This window comes from Cornus florida, unplaced genomic scaffold (assembly GCF_030987335.1).
Source record: "Cornus florida cultivar Cherokee Brave unplaced genomic scaffold, ASM3098733v1 CherokeeBrave_3.0.0_Hap2_Chr11, whole genome shotgun sequence".
Classification (NCBI taxonomy): Eukaryota; Viridiplantae; Streptophyta; class Magnoliopsida; order Cornales; family Cornaceae; genus Cornus; species Cornus florida.
In genome coordinates, this window is record NW_026775581.1 from 53,846,659 (window position 1) to 53,853,070 (window position 6,412).

The following is a 6,412-nucleotide window of genomic DNA, read 5'->3' on the forward strand; positions in this document are numbered from 1 at the left end:
TGTGGATGTTTAGGTTTGATGATTATATGTTATTACTTTCTCTCTCTAAATTTTTTCATGTTTGTGTGTTTGTTGGATTTATATGTTTGATAACTATCTATTTATGCAAATATGTTTATGGAGAAGGGTTTTTTTTGTGTTATGACATGCAAATAATTTTGCTTCTGTCGTTAAGATAGGGTACTAATTATCTTGCCAACAACTCCACCCTATGATAGGGTACTTTAGTTGAACTAGGGTTTGTTATTCTCATAGTTTACAACAACTTGAATATTATATATCTGTAATATATATATATATATATATATATGTATATCAATTTATTTATTTTTTCATCTGAAAATTTGTGGTTCTCGATCTGTAACCGTTATGGAAATTAAGGATCAAAATTCTTTTCAATTCGTAGTTCCATGTTGTGTATCAAAACTACTGATTTTTTTTTTTTTTTTTTCTTTTTTAACACAAAGTAGTTAGCTTCCAGCTGCTGTTGTTGTAGGTTAAGTATGAGAGAGTTTTCATTCCTCAAGCCATGACCCTCTTTCTCCATCTAATCTTCTCTTTCTACAATTCTTGCATCTTTTTAGGACTTTGATTTTATCCATTGGAAGGCCCTGAATAGTTTTAAGTTTTGTTGGACTTCTGGTTGTAAATAATTTGTTTAGTTCTTTTTTATTTTTATTTTTATTTTTTAATGTATATTTATGTAAAAGTAAATTTACAAGAGCAAAAGTGGCCCAAAAGGAAAGCCCAACATGCCTGGCTAACCCAAAAGAGAAACACCATAAAAAAACAAACAGCCCAACACAATACAACTTTTAACATTTGAAATAATTAATTAACAGCTAATTGTTGCAATTAGCAACTGCTCTTTCAGGACAATTCAGTGAGAAGACGACGATTGTAATCAGGGGTAGCACTTTAACCCCCTTCAAGTTCAATCTGGAGGCATTGATCATAGTTGCTGGAGCAGAGACGTGTTCCATTTTCGAAGATTTTAGGGTTTCGGCGATAGGGTTGGCCACAAGTTTTAGAACTGCTGACTGCATGTACGTGATGAAGGTGAGTTCCTCAAGATTCTATTGTTCATTTCTTGCGATACATTGTAGACTAGGACTGTGAGGGTCAGCCGATAGAGCTGAATTCTAGGGTTGTTACCTAATGCTGACTTGCCCAAACCGCTCTCTATTTAATTTTTAAATTTATCCAGAAGTCGATGTCATTGAATAGATAGGACCTGCACTAGTGTGCTTTCAGTTTTGAGTTTCCATATATGCCTGAGAATAACTGCTTTGTTAGCTACTTCTAAATTAGGTAATCCAAGGCCATCCTCGGATTTAGGCTTACAAACTGAGATCCAAGCATCCATTGCGATAGTTTTCTTTTTTAGGTTAGGACCAGTCCAGAGAAATCTTCTCATCTAATTACCTTATAATTGGGGAGAATGAAGTTGTTTGATCAATACATTTGAGTGGAGACAAGTACTGAGTTGATGAGAACTAGCTGCCTTCTTGCATATGATAGGCTCTTAGAGGACCAGTGATTAATCCTTACAAACGGTAAGTATAAAACATAGCCATTGCGGGGAAGTTACCTAATGGTGTTCAGACTTCAGCATTTTTAATTGTGTGTGTGTGTGTGTATATATGGACGACACTTTTTTTTTAGGTAAATGGGTAAGCTTTGAATAAATAAATATAAGAATGTACAAGAGGTCCAAATAAGGACATTACAGCCAAGACCAAAGACAACAAACCATCATGAATGCATAACTAATCCATAATTAACCAAGAGTGGCCTCCAGCAGTTGAGCTACCCAGCAAAAATAATTGTTGGAGGCCAGCCAGAGAGTCAATCCTCCCCAGCTCAATGCCAGCTCTCAACATAGTTGTAGCAAATCTGGCAAGAATTGTACTTTTGATGAGAGATATGGTGAGCTGTGGGGGTGATGAGGTGTTTCTGAATGCTCTTGTGTTCCTCTCTTGCCAAATGAAATAAATTGCTGCAGCAAGGAGGAGTTTATGGGTGATGAAACAATTATATATATTGGCATATGTCCCAGATTTAGAATATTACTCCGTTCATCTTTGAAAGTCAAAGTCTAACTTTTCAATGAGAGAAACATTTATTGCATTGTCTCCTTTAAAATTTCAAAATTATACTTTAAAATATATTGTTAGTTGGCTTAAGTTTTCAAAAGTGGAATATATTTTCGGAAGTATGTAATCTTTTTTACATTGAGGGACAAGAATTTTAAGACAATCCAAAATGAAAAGATGAATAAGAATTATGGGATGGAGTGAGTAGTATTAAGAAGATAAAGGAAGGATTTGAATTATTTTGGGTCTCAAGTGAACCCATTTGGTGTTATCATCTCCATACCATTACTCTGCAATTGGGTGGAAAGAGAAAACAATGCTTGCCTCCTCCGCCACTACTAGACTCACAATTAATCGACGATGCTGAGCAACCATTTCATATCTCCGGCGTCGATAGTTCAATCGCACCATGTAATACATTCATAAATTATATTGCATGCGTAATATACATACTCTGGTTGAATCTACTTTAGATTCTAATAAGCGTCCCCCAAGTTGTCGTAATTAGTTCCTACTGAGAATCAAACCCCAAACCTTAGTGCTAGTTAGCACCCTAGTTCTTGTAATTTTACCACTAGACCAACCATTTGGGTTAGCAAAGTTTCCCTGTTTTTTTTTTGGTTAAAAGCAAAGTTTTTCTGTTGCTAAAACAAAACCCTCTTTTTATTATACCACCTCTATGCTGCCCTAATTCTTCTCCCTTGGTGCCCACGTCTTGGAGTCATGGTCCACCTAATCTTGTGGGCTCGTCCGGTCCACCTCTATTAATGTGTGTCTTTTTGGGCCTGGCTCGCTATGTTTGGGCCGAGCTCTGTCCTCTTTGCTCTGCCTCATGCGACGTGACAATCGTGGGTTGGGCCACAAGCCCATGTTTCACTAACCGGTATTTTGGTCTCTTCACTCTTAATAGCATTCCTCTATTTTGTTTAGCTCTACAAATATATATAATTAATGTATGTGTATTTACGTGTGAGTCCATACGTGCATGTTCATTAACATGTCGTATGTACATTAATTAAACACATACATTTACACAAATCTGAGTCCGTAGAGTGACAAGAAGATATATAGCGCATACTCTAAAAAAACATTTAATACTGATTTAATACTAACTCTAACTTATGGAGCTCAATTTAAAAACGTACACGTAGTTTCTTTTCTTTGCTCCAATCTCTCGTCTTCACCCCTGCAAATCACATACCATCGCACTCTTCACTTTAAATCCTCAGCTCTGGCCTAACGTGGTGTTCGTTAAAGTCTTAGACACGAGAATATGGCCAGAACGGCTAAGCTTCTTTGACGATGGCCTCTCTCCGGTTCTCTTCGATTGTAAAGGCACTTGCGAGAGAGCACATTGGATTTTTCTTCTGCGTGAAATCAGAAAATCATCTATGTGAGGCTACGCTCTCTTTAAGCTCTTTCTGTTTTCATCTTTTGCCCAAAGGGGATGTGGAGACCCCGTTAACTCATGAACCTTAGGTTCTTCAAATCTCAATTGAAAAAAAAATAAAAAAAATACAATTTCTGTTCGATGATGAAAAAGAGAACTAAGGAAATGAAAAAGAATATGCAAACTCAGGTTAGACAAAAATTAAAAAACTTGAATGTTCTCTGTTCTGTTTTTTCCTTTTTCAGAGGTGAAAACCATAGTTGAAGATAACAAAATTTTTACTTATTTTTCAGTTCCAGGAAACAAAGTTAAAAGATGTACATATAAGTAAATTGATACACACAGAGAAAAGATACCTAAAGAGAGAAAATAATAAAGAAAACAAAGAAGAAAAGGTAATTATGTCTATAATATACTATATTACATTTTAATATGCCATATGAGACTCGTCGGCAAAAATATCATTTTCCCATGTATATATGTTTGTGCTTTGTACTTGAATTTTTTTAAATTGAAGTATCAGATAGGCTTTTATTTATTTATTTTCCCCACTTTAATAACATTTTTTTCTTCCAAAAGTTGAAGCAAATTGTATAAATGTCAAGTAAATATGTACACTTGTATAGAGTTTGGACTATGGTGGAAAGAAGGCTAGGACACATATTTAACGGCCCAGCCCAAATTTAAGAAACCCATATATTCAACAAATAATGAAATAGGCCCAAGTTAAAGAAATTAAACCAACAATGATTTGGTTACCACAAGATATGAAAACAGCACACAAACCAACGGAGAAATTTTGTGCATGGAAAAATTATTAGTTGATTTTAAATCATTGATACGTGGTGGTCTAATCTAATTTTAAAAAATTTAATTAAAACTAGTGGATTCATAAGAGTGTAATAAAATATTACAAAAAAAAAAACTAATTATTATTTTTAATTAGATTGAACAACCAAATAACAAACAGTCCAAAATAATTTAACATACGCAACACCAAATAAGTTGAAATGTGATGGTATCTAGTCCTACATGCGTGTATACATAGACCAAATTTACCAAGCGTTGCATTTGAAGTCAGATTACATAGACCATATTTTAATGACTACAGTCATTTTCAATAATGTTTTTATTTTTTTTAATAATATTTTCACTTTGTCAAATGTAAGGAAGAGCCTTCTCTTTGCTTAAATGTCAATGATTAATTGATTTGAGATGTTTTAAAAGAACCTTATATTTTGACACACGCACAAGGAGTATTTATTTTGGCAGAAGTAATCAAGATTTGTAGTTCACTTTGAATAACTACTCTCATATGCAGACTTGTTGAATGTTGCAAACTGCTAATCGAAATCTTAGTGAAATATTCTATTTGTTATTTCATATATATATATATATATGTATATATATATATATATTTTGTGAAAATTAATACCAATTAAAATGAAGGGTTTCTTCGAATAGATCTCTGAGAATTGTTTAGCATTAATAATAAATTTTTAATAGTCTTTTCACTTGTGAAATAAGGACAAACCAAATGTCATGATATAATTGAACCATGTTATAATAAATTAATGGATCTAAGATATTTTGAAAGAGGCTTTGAAATCTGACACATCATATATTTATTTCTGCAAAAGTGAGCAAGATTTGTAGTTTTTGATTTTTATTTTATTTTTTTATTTATATATATATTTTTGAGCCAGAGAGAACTGTATGTATTGCAAGTTGTAACTCTAAAACAAAAACAAAAAAAAAATTAAAAAAAAAAAAATTTATGTTTGGTGACACCTAATCAGCACATTAGATTTAAGAAATTTTTTTAATTAAACCTCTTCCAATTCTAAATTTAAAGCACCCCATCAAAGCTCTCAAACATAACATTAGTAATGGGTTAGACTGGGATTTGCATCCCCAGAAATCTCAACAACCAAAGACAAAAGCTTGCAGTGGGACCAAAACACAACTGTCTTGTGTGTGCGCACATATTTGTATTCAACTAAACTATATATATATATATCATCATGTACCTGCCTTCTGTGTTTCAATGGAGATGCTTATGCACTTCATTGGGAGAACTGACTAAGATGATGACATTGCTACTTCACGCATGGAAAAGAAGGCCTAGCATGAAATATAAGAGACAATTAGGTTAGCCAAGGTTGACTCCCTAGAAACCACAACACTCGATATGTTACGTTTAAGAGTATCGAATCGGGACATTGTAATTAGAATTGAAGAAAAAATAAGACTAAATTTTCTCCAATTCTAAGACGCGGATTCAGTACTCTCAAACATAGAAATTAACACTTGGAGTGGATTTAGGCAAGTCATCCTTGGCTACCAAATAAGACTCTTAATCTTCATACAAGGCCTCTCTTCCTCATATCTCTGCATTGATCTGCAATGGGATGCTTATACTCACTCACAAAGCATCTATATATATAGGCAATATTCTGAGTGAGGACATTCATTCCCTTATAAGACTATCAACACGTGTGACACTAATTTTTCTGTATATCTTTATTTTGGATAATTCAATAATCAACATATAAACCATAAGAGAATATATTCATGTTTGTATGAAGAGAACAACCATATCCATTTATGTTGATAAATATGTTCCTTGGGATATATGTTTCCATACAGCTCATTGAATGGTGGTGGACTTGTGAAAACAATGGATGAGAGACAAAGACAAAAAATAAGAGTACCACATATATTATTGATCAATCAACTTGCAGTGAATATATACACACACACACACACACACACATCACAAACCTTTAAGCCTGCAAGTCAAACGGGTCGGGTGGTTCAAAAATCCAATCCACAAACTCTTTGAATTAATATGCCCTGTTTTTATTCATTCTTCTCAAATTCATTGTGCTTGAGAAATGATTTTAGAATAGTTTCAAATACCTAT

The 6,412-nt window shown here is 33.5% G+C and overlaps 1 long non-coding RNA gene across 1 annotated transcript; it reads right to left on the reverse strand.

Annotated features, from left to right (window-relative positions):
* Nucleotides 1-3,171: 3,171 nt before the first annotated feature.
* LOC132286603 (uncharacterized) lies at nucleotides 3,172-5,882 on the reverse strand. Its single transcript, XR_009472818.1, has 2 exons — nucleotides 5,517-5,882; nucleotides 3,172-3,463 (listed from the first exon to the last, which is right to left on the reverse strand). It is a non-coding gene; the product is annotated as an uncharacterized LOC132286603 (long non-coding RNA).
* Nucleotides 5,883-6,412: the final 530 nt, after the last annotated feature.